Below are 11444 nucleotides of genomic sequence, written 5' to 3' on the forward strand. Positions count from 1 at the left end.
GGGGACAACTCACTGGTGCAGTATTCCTAGATTTTGCAAAGGCTTTTGACACAGTTGATCATGTTATCCTGCTTAACAAACTCCAGAGCTCTGGAATAGGGAAACATGCTTTAAACTGGTTTCAGTCCTACACTGGCGACACACTTTATTCGAGCTTGGCTAGTCCCACGAATTCGGGTATACCCGGGTGTATTGAGGTTTGTGACTGTTTTCTGCCCGAGTGCATTGAGTTATTTTCCAAGCAGGGATTGAAGCATTTTATTCCCGCTGGCTGCAATACTGCACAGTATATATATATATATACTGCATTACAATTCATGAATTTATGCCATCTGGTAGACACGCGAAGCATTGCAGCCTATTAAATCCTAATCATTATCATTTAACAGATCAGCCGCCCATCAGCCAGGCATGAACCCAGGCTGGGAAGGCAAATGCAACGGGGCTTGTCAGAGGTGAGGAGTGGCGCATTCCAGGTATCTGCCAGGTACATACCGGGTATTTGCTCGAATAAAGTGTGTCGGTGCAGTACCTACAGTATCAGGAAGATCCCAACATGTGTCCATCTCAGGCTCTAACTCCAACCCCCTGGATATCACCTGTGGTGTCCCGCAGGGCTCTGTTCTGGGGCCCCTACTCTTCTCAGTGTTCATTAATGATCTTCCCACAGCTTGTAAGGAAGCCTCAATACACATGTATGCAGATGACACAATCCTATATGCACACAGCCATAGCCTCTCTGACCTTCAACACATACTTCAGTCTGACTTTTTGAGACTCGAAAACTGGATTTCCCAAAACAAACTGTTTTTAAACACTGACAAGACTGTAACAATGGTATTTGGGACCAAGACTAAATTTGTAAAGCTTCCAGTGACTGAGCTCCTGATTAGAACCAACGCTAACACCACCCTAACACCTGTCACTAGTTTTAAATACCTGGGCTTATGGTTTGACTCCCACTTAACATTCGGGATGCACATTGATACCCTGAAAACCAAGACCTATGCCAAACTAGGGGTACTTTACAGGAACAAATCCTCCCTAAGTCTCCTGGTCAGAAAGCGTATTGCACAGCAGATGCTAATGCCAATTATTGACTATGGAGACATAGTATATGGCTCGGCTCCTCAAACCCACCTTAGCAAACTTGACACCCTCTACAATTCAATTTGTCGTTTTGTTCTCCAATGCAACTACAACACACATCACTGCGAAATGCTCAAAGAACTAGATTGGTCATCACTAGAGTCTAGGCGCAAAGTTCACCTTTCCTGTCTCACCCTCAAATACTTTCTGGGCAAGCTACCCAGCTACCTGAACAAGCTCCTCACCCCTACCACATGCAGCACCTATCACCTGAGATCTGACTCCAAAAGACTATTCATGGTCCCAAGGCTCAACAAAGTATCCGGACGTTCCACCTTCTCCTTCTGTGCACCCCAAAACTGGAACAACCTACCAGAGACTCTCATATCCACCACCAGCTTAAGTTCTTTCAAATCTAAGGCTGTCTCACACTTTAATCTGGTCTGTAACTGTTTCATACGCTCATAATATATATTTTCTTTAACTGTGCACGCAATGTCTTGTATATAATGTATACCCTGTTCATTTATGTAACTGTACTTGTAACCATGTATTATTTGTTTTACTCTGTGCCCAGGACATACTTGAAAACGAGAGGTAACTCTCAATGTATTACTTCCTGGTAAAATATTTTATAAATAAATAAATAAATAATATTGGTATAGTACTGGTAATTTGTTTGTTTGCATTATGCACTTGTGAGTGGAGCTCTTTGTATCTTTGTCGGGGGACCTGCACTTTGAAGGAATTGTTTGTAAGCCAAACGTGGTGCAATTGTAGGGCAAAATCTTTGCTCCCGATGTCACAGAAAAAAGTTTAAGTAGGTATTGATGTTTGATACAGTACGTATCGTGCAGTTGTTTGCCCCATATTTGCACCACTTTTGGCTTAATACATATTCCCATAAGTCCATAAATATCCAGTTCTCCCTGCTGCAAATGTGGGCCAAATTTGGTTCACAAAAGTGCATCAGATTCATCAAAGGAAAATATCTCATTGACTTGTATAGGATTCCTTTTGTTTGACAAAACAGGTCCCTGCTTTCTGCTTTAACTGTGCCTTCATTTTGCTGCCAGGACAATGGGAAGGGAATAAATGCCATAAGTCTGCTCAGAGGCTGCAAAACTGGACTACAATAATGCATCACCTTTTCTCAATTGAAACCTATGAGATTTTGACATTTGATAAATGTGGTATATTATATTTTGTTGGAAAAGAAAAATTGGAGAAGAGCTCTACCACCATTATAAATAATTTAACCAAAGATAATTTAGAAAATATATATCAGTGGTGGTGCACCCAATGAGCAAATAATAATGTAAACAAAAAAGGAGAAAAATGCAGCCACCAAAAGACGGGTGCAGCAGAAACTCATAATAGGGGCACGCAAAAGATAAACAGGGCAATTGACTGGTCTGAATATTTATTGTGTGGTGAAAAGATGTTGAGGCGGTATAGAGAAGTACTGTACATGTACATGTTGAATAATATTGTTAGCACTAGGACATTATTTCAGCCCTAGGAGAGGGAAGGGCTCAGTGAGTAAAGACACTGACTGGCACTGAGAGTTTGAAGCAGGGTGGAGCCTGGTTCAATTCCCTGGTTCAATTCCCTGTGTCAACTCCTTGTGACCTTGGGCAAGTCACTTTATCTCCTTGTGCCTCAGGCACCAAAACCATAGATTGTAAGCGCTTCAGGGACCTGTGCCTGCAAAATGTCAGCGCTATACAAGAACATGCTATTACTATTATTATACATGGTACTTCAGATTCATTGTGCTTGGCAGAGCTCAGAGGAGAATAACATGTTATAATTAGGTTCAGATTTATTATATTGTGCTGAACCTTAAGGCCCATTCCTGTGGGCTCAGCACAGCTTAATACGTTTGGGTTTAAGTGGCAAGTTCAGTTTGAGTAATAGTGCAGTGACTCAGGTTGGCCAGTCACAGGCTTCTGGATTTAATCCTAAAAGTTGTTTTAAATCTTGTCTATCTGTGTCAAAAATGATCTATAGCAGTGAATTTCCCATAATAGCTGGAAATATGGAAAAGATGCCGCCCAACCTCAATCATTTAAACGATCTAAATCCACACGGCTTTTTAAACAAATTTTATGTCTAAGTTTGGCTAATTTTAGTTAAGAGAAATATGTTCCAAAAACAATTCTTACCCGGAGCTCAGGATCACCGACTCCACCAAGTATTTAAAATGCAGATGGTCACAGCTTAGGCCAGGTCCCTGGTGGTGACGGTGGCGTGCGCGGCGGCGGGCGCACCGCAGACCAGTCACTAACCTCTGTTGCTGCAGACCCCGGTGTCTCCTGTTTAGGCTCACGAGGCGCCGTGGCGCGTTAGCCAGCGGGGGATACAACAAGATTGTGTTCCCGTGCGGCGACGCGGTCACATGGTGCGCTGTGAGCCAATCAAGAGGGGAGATCGCCTGAGCCAATGGGAGTGCAGCAACTGTAGAGAGTTAGAGAGGACAAGATTGAAAAGGCGAAAGACGGGCTCAGAGTTATATACTAGGACAGCGGTGCGCAAACTGGGGGGGGGGGGCGGGTCGCGGTGGTTAAAGAGGCCCCGCGCTCTTCCCCACGGCATTTTTAATTAAATGCCGGGGGAGGCGTGAGGCCTCTGTAACTCACTTTCCTGCTGCCAGCCGGGACGCCGTGGGGTCATGTGACGTCACGTGTCGCCATGGCAACGCGCGTCAAAGGACGCGATGGGGTCACGTGAAGTCACATGACCCGTGACGTCATTTGATACCGAGCCATTGGGAGAGGGGGGGGGGGCGGCTCCCAGGAAGGGGGCGGCAGCTCAAGAAGTTTGCGCAACCCTGTACTAGGAAACAGAAAAGGGACGAGTCTTTTGTAGATAAATCCCTTTCATAATACAGCGCTAATAAAAGTATGGGTACTCTGCATGTGTAACTAAAAAGTATCGGTACTCTCCGTTTGTAATAAAAAGTATTGACGCCCCCCGTCATGGCCATGCCCACCCTCCCCATTTAGGCCAAGCCCCCGCGCCTCCGATCGCTGCTAACGGACCGCAGATCACGGTTTTCAGCTGTGCACGCGCTGTCAAAAACACCAGGCGCGCGTGCAGCAGGCTCCAGCGGGACCTCAGCCGTACTCATATTTCAGTCTGTGTTACACAGAGTACAAAAGAGAATGTGTCAGAGATGGGATGCACAAACTGTTCCATAAAATCTACTCCATTTAGCTTTACAATATGAGTCATCGACTGGTGCAGAAAAGCTATAAAAAAAACATCCAAAACATTTATTGTATATGTAGCCATGCATAATAATGGACTGCAGACATCTTCCCTGTTGGCAGTAAACCCTGGTAAGTACAGGAATGACAGCAGTAGTTATGGAGGTTTTCCCTCACACCCTGGTGAGGTGCCGTATGTATGGATGGGAGTGGCTGCATGCTCCGAGTCCCTGGATAGTGACATCAGAGATGTGCCTGCCCCATGAGGTATATAAGGCACAACACTGTCAAGTTAGTGTTGTTGTTGCTAAAGAGTTTGGCTCCTGTGAAAGGGATTGCGGGACGGCTTTGTGACCCTAGTGCTGTAACTAAGGGCACTAGTTCCAAATCAACCCTGTCAAGGCCACACTGTGTCCAGGGACCTGGCGCAGGGGTGATCTCCCGACGGGGAGAGGGGATCCCACTCCAATTAGGAGGGCAGTACCTGGCAAAGGGACAGCACGGAGGAATGTGCGGCTAGAGCTGAAAGCTGCATGGGGCAGTCTACTATCTTCAGATCATTAATAAAGATGCCCTTGTTAAAGATACTCCCACTGTGTGAGTGTGAGATTACTCTACAGTGGCAGTCACCACCGAGAAGGAGTTCCTCACCAGGACCATCTCCCTGCGGAAGCATAGATCCTGATGAGGTGGAGTCGCTGCACATGATGTAAGTTGGACTCGCACCCACTACTTCAGCTACCTGTCCTGATGACATCCCCTAATACCATCAAGTGGGAGACTCAGGAGTCCTGTTACTTACAGGTGCACCACCATACACGATCACGTAATGGGGACTGGTTAGACCACACGGGCCAATGTGAGATTGGGTGGGTCAGACAAGAGGGAATACTGTTACATATAATACATTTTCATTTATTATATCTGTAACCCTCTTTCACCCCCCCCTACATGAGATTGGGTGGGGTACACTCCTTCTGGTTACTGTACACGGTCTTGGTGCTGTGACCTGCTGGCAAACAGGAGGGCTGAGGGCTCCGCGGTGTTGTGGGGAGAACCAGGACAGGGACAGGAGGTGGTATGGGACAGGTTACCTTTCTCTTGTTCTCTCTAGGTGGTGCAGCGCCTCCAGCCAGTAGGGATCCTCTGGGGTCTCCAGAGGAGGGACCCCCACTGACACTCTCTCCTTCTCACACCAGGAACAGTGATACACACAGCAGCTTATTTCTGTGGTTCTTTATTGGCAGAGCAGCATACACAGCATCACAGCATAGGCTGCTCTTCCTTCTCTGCCATTCTGCTCGTGGCAGGATAACTCCCCTCCCTCCTTACCCAGGTGGGGTAAGAGGGAGAGAACGATTCCGTGTCAGCTCTACTCAATATCTCTTCTCCTACTCACTCCTCAGCCTAACTGATCACTTATTTTAGGAAACATGTCTCAATTTGAATATCCTCAGGGAGTGTCTCTAACTTTGAATCATTACAACTCAAAGCTGGATACCGATTGGCTCACACACATCAGGGGGTGTTCCAACCCATATCCACCCTTTGGATTAACATGCTCAAAGGTTGCTTAAGCCTGCCCCGGAATATTGCTACAATACTCAGAGCTGAAATGCAAACAGGCCAACTGAAGGAATTAACCTTTCCACTGCCTGTACTAACAGGACTGACAGAGGAAAGGCCCAGAATTAGCAATAGCTGCCGAAGGCCAGGCTATATATCATTATTTGACTGTATGGGTTAAGTTAATGTGATCGGGTTCCGCCATGTGTCAGAATCATCCTAAGGGTCACTGGGAGCCATTAATGGACAATAGCAATGTCCAGCCAGTAACTTTATTTTTTATTACCGAGCAAGAGTTTAATTTCACAGATGGTCTAGTTAAGTCTATTCTCCCATCAACTTAGGACGGCTGCGTTTAACACAAATATTTCTGTAAATGTACCCCGTGCAGAGCAGGCTGTGCTCTTTTAATTAGAATGGCTGGAGGACAATTAAAATAATACAATGGGATTGATGTATTGAGGTCATTTATACAAATAGCATTACAGTACTTTCATATTGTGTTTCTTTGCATTTAAAGAGACAACCCAAACAAATTTAAAAAAAATTAAAATATATATTTTTTGTTTGTTTTAATATATGCAGCATTTGATTACATTTATTGAAAACAAATGGCCTAAGCTGCTGATCAATTGGTTCTCCCGTGATCGATCAGCAAAATCCTGTTTCCCCAGGTTCAGTAAACGGTTGCCATTCAGTTTCAATTCAATCCTTCTGTTAGTGTAACTCTCAGCTGCTATAATCCAATGTGTTTTTATATCACTAGGGTAACATTATCTATTGTTACGGGTGTATTTAAAAAAAACACACATGTAGGATATTGCATGGATTGCTCCTTTAGGTGTCAAGACTATCAATAGAATGAATTAGGAGTCGACACGTTATAATAGGACAGGGGTGGGGAACGTCAGGCCCGAGGGCCGTATAAGGCCCCCGAAATCATTTGGTCTGGCCCTGCAAAAGACAACTGCTATAACCGGGGTCACGCTAATTTTGAAAAAAATGGCAGCCGCGCGCCCGATCGGGAGGAGGTGGTGTGAGGCGCCGGCAGCCCTACACGATCCCCAGCAGCCACCGTACTTCCCCCCCGCAGCAGTCCCAGCAGTTCCCCCCGCACTTACCCCAGCAGCCGCCCTACACGATCCCCCCAGCAGCAGCAGCAACTTCCAGAGGTAGGGGGGGGATCTGTGTGCCTGCATGCCTGCTGTGTGCCTGCCTGTGTGCCTGCCTGTGTGCCTGTCTGTGTCTGTATGGCCCGCGAACGATGTTATAAATATCCAAATGGCCCTTGGCAGAAAAAAAGGTTCCCCACCCCTGTAATAGGATGTATGAAATGCTGTGTTACTATGCTCCACCCATTCATTTATTACAAGTGTCTAACAATATAATCCCGTCTTAAAGCAGCAGTTCAAGCAATATCCTATGTGGTTTTTTTTTTTAATAAATCAGTTCTGTACTAAGAGAAAATACTTCTAGCATTTAAAAAAACATTTTTTTTTACAAAGTCACATCCTCTTCTGAAACAGGCTCTGGCACGCCACTTTTTGTTAGCCCTGCCCTTTCTCTAGCAGTGCACTAATTGTATCTAGTGACTGCCTGGTCACATGATCTTCCCCACAGAACTTTGCATCTTGTGTCCTCTTCTGCTGCACTGATAGCAAGTTAGTAAACCCCCGAGCCTAATCTTCGCCGATCGATCACAGGAGAACGGATTGATCGGCAACGTAGCTAATTATTTGTCAGTGTGCAGATTGTATTAATGCATATTAATTTTACATTTTTTTTAAACTGCAGCTTGAACTGCTGCTTTAAGAAGATGTGCACTGTGTCGAGAAATCTTTTTTTTATCACTCCCAATATCTCCATTCCCATTAAAATTGGAGATGGGCAACACCGGGTGTGTCAAATTGTTGATCCAGGAAGTAATCCGATTGCCAATTCTTGAAGTCAGGAAGGAATTTATTTCCCCCCTTATGAGATATCATTGGATGATGTGTCACTGGGGTTTTTTGTTTGCCTTCCTCTAGATCAATATACTGTAAGTACGGATATAGGATAAAGTATCTGTCGTCTAAATTTAGCATAGGTTGAACTTGATGGACGCATGTCTTTTTTCAACCTCACCTACTATGTAACTATGTAGATTAGAACCTACTAGAACCTTTCATTACAAACCAGAACCCTTAAGATTTTTTAGAACTAAAAATTATTTTGGATCACAATCAGATCACCAGGCATAGCGCCCATCTTTAGGAGTTTCTCGCCATACCTATTAAAATTATTTTACATTTGTCAGTTATGTTATTTTAGTTTTATAATTGTTTCTATAATTTTATAATTATTTTAAGCATTTTCATGGCTTATTATACTATTTTAGCATTCTCCTGCTTCTTTTGTTTCCACCCCCCCCCCATACTTTGGTAACAATTTAAAAGCAAAAACAAACAAAATCAGAACTGAAACGCAATGAAAAGTTTAGAGCCAAAACTGCGTCCAAATTACTAAACATTTTAGATTCAAAACAAGAACACAAGTGAAAGTTCTCACTCTTAATAACAATGCAGCAGATTACCAGGGTCCACAAGGTTTTCGAGATGGGCACATGTCTGCTCATTTATTGATATATCATTAAAGCCAGGACCCTTTATTCACAATCAGTGGGAAAAAAAACCATAAATATATATACAGCTCAACCCCCTTATAACGCTGTGCTTGGGGTCCAAAGGATCACATCGCGCTATAACCGGATTGCGTTAGAAATAATGTACAATTGTATGCATTGTACAATAATGTATTTAAGACACCAATAATCGTGTTGTAAAGTATTCATAAATAAGAAAATTGGGAGCCACGCTTGCATCGCGTTATAAGCGGATTCGCGTTGTAACAGATTCGCGTTGTAACGGGGTTGAGCTGTAATCAGAACAGTTCCTATAGTTAGAAAGGGGGGTGATAGACAGCACTCTGACTGAGAAAATAAGCAAGGTTGCTGGGTGCACGGAACAGGAAGGGACCCTTATTCCCCTCACAAGTACTAACAAACCAAAGGCAGTACCAGCACTGTCTGTCTCACAGCTAAAGATACTGAAGAATACCAGTGTTGTGAAAATAAACAATTTTAATGACACTAGTAATAAACTGAAATTATAGCAACAATAGCCAATGTGCCAATGAGAAAATTAATACCACCATGGGAAAGGTCAAAGTATATGGGGTAGCGGGGAAAGAAGGAGAAGGGGAAAAAACCACGTGAAACAAAAGGAAAAAAACACAAAATGGAAAAAGGAAAGCAAACTAGGGGGGGGGGGCGACGTTTCGAAGGGTGACCTCTTCATCTGGCCCATTCCCCCTGGTTCCAAAGGGTCCCAGAGGTACTTCCCTAAGCCTTCCCTCCCCACTGTCAGAAAATCCCACACTTTGCTAACAAAAGCTATAAATCATGAATTGTAAATAGGACAAATGCATATGCAGATATCAGATATCAAACAGTTTGAAGAGGTCACCCCTCGAAACGTCGCCCCCCCCTAGTTTGCTTTCCTTTTTCCATTTTGTGTTTTTTTCCTTTTGTTTCGTGTGGTTTTTTCCCCTTCTCCTTCTTTCCCCTCTACCCCCTATACTTTGACCTTTCCCATGGTGGTAGTAATTTTCTCATTGGCACATTGACCTTTTGGTGCTACATCTTGCAATTAGTCAAGATTCATTTGTATGAGTTGTTATTATTAATAATAATAATAAATGAAGAAAAATAAGATCAGATGGTGAATATGGAGTACGGTTGTGCGCACCGCTCAAGACAAATGAAACAGGAAAAAGTGCAGAGAAGAACCCCCAAATAATGAAGGAGATGGAAGTTATGATGTATGAGGATAGGCTGGCTAAATGATGTGTGTTTACATTACAAAAGATGTGTCTTAAGATGGGATATATTTCAACTATCTGCAAATATATTTAGGATCAATACAAGGAGCTTTCAAGGGAACTATTAATCCCAAGGACAGTACAAATGACTCCGGTTCATCCCTTGAGATCGGAGGAAATGAGATTTCACTAGCAGGAGAGGAAAGGGTTTGTCGCAGTAAGGGCGGGTAAAATGTATATTTTAGTACCAATGGAGACTTATTATGTATTTTACTACCTATGGATGAAAGATACAATAGAATATACCAAACAAGTTAATCATTGGAAGGATGTTGATGCTGAGAGAAATCTGGTTACTGGAGTCAGGAAGGAGTTTATTTTTCCTGTTATGAGACATATTTGGCTAATGTTTCACTGTCGGTTTTTGTTTGCTTTCCTCTGGATCAATGTAAATACAAATATAGGATAAGTATCTCAGGCGACATTATTTAAGATAGGTTAAAAAAAGGTTGAACTTAATAAAAACATGCATATTTATAAAATCTCATCTATTATATATGTGTGCTTCAAATACCTGGGAACTCTCCTCCTACCTGTCACTCCCGGCATCTCATTATGCCCACCCTTAGGCCTGGGACATACTGGTTTAATCAGTGCGGAGGCGTGCTGAGGCTCAGGAAAAGCGGTGCTTTCCCTGGCCTTACACAGCGCGCCGTCCGTGGGCGTGTCGGGGGCGGGTCTGGGCGCGGGCCAGTGACGTCACGGAGCTGGTTCGCCCTCATTGGGCGAACCGCTCACGTGACCGGCCCTGCGCTCCGGCGAGCGACAAATTTGAAAACTGTGTGAGACACACGCTTCCCCAAGCGTGCGTGAGCCCCTACTAAAGCCGCTCTCATTGCGGCTGCAGGGGCTCAGTGCCGAGCAGCAGCACGGGTCAGCGCATAAGCACTGACCATATCCTTATTTAGGGTGACCAGATGTCCCGGTTTTTAGTGGTCTGTCTCGGTGACCCGACTTTTTGGAAAATGTCCCGTTTTTTTTGGTCACGGTTTTGGTCGGTAAAGGATGATGGTGGCGGAGGAAGATGGCTTCTGCGGTGTCAACGGACATCGGTGATTGGAGGATGGCGATGGCGTCCACCCTCAGAGTACCCGGAAGACAGGTACAACTTCCATTGTTGTCACTAGCTGCCATGAGGAGGACGAGTCCCCGTCTAGCAGAGCTGTCGAGTGAGTGTAGTACTCTTGACAGATCCCCACCTAGCAGAGCTACTAAATATGCAAGCAACATACCATTTCCTTTATTGCTTTATAGTATTTTTTATGTCGTTCCTTGGTGGGTTTTATTACTTATTTATGCTGCTGTTGTCTCAAAATATCTAAATTAATTTTGTGCCTTTATAGAATTTACTCACTTTAAACATGGCTGCTATTTCCATCAAAGAGGTGATGGGTTTACATGCACCCCATACATAGTTTAATAATTAATCTGATGCAAATCAATCTTAAAGTGTGGAAAAGAGAGGAAAGGCTTATTACACAACACCCAAAACCACACAGTCGGATGCTTTGTGTTGTAAAAAAAAGCTTTTCCTCTCTTTTCCACACTTTCAGATTTGTTTGAAGCAGATTAATTATTATGTTAAAGCAGCAGTCCAAGCTGCCGGTTTTAAAAAATGTTTTTATTTTTTTTTTCCCTCTAATTTGTGCATCAATACAA

The sequence above is a fragment of the Ascaphus truei genome, chromosome 5 (genome assembly GCF_040206685.1).
Source record: "Ascaphus truei isolate aAscTru1 chromosome 5, aAscTru1.hap1, whole genome shotgun sequence".
In the NCBI taxonomy this organism is placed as follows: Eukaryota; Metazoa; Chordata; class Amphibia; order Anura; family Ascaphidae; genus Ascaphus; species Ascaphus truei.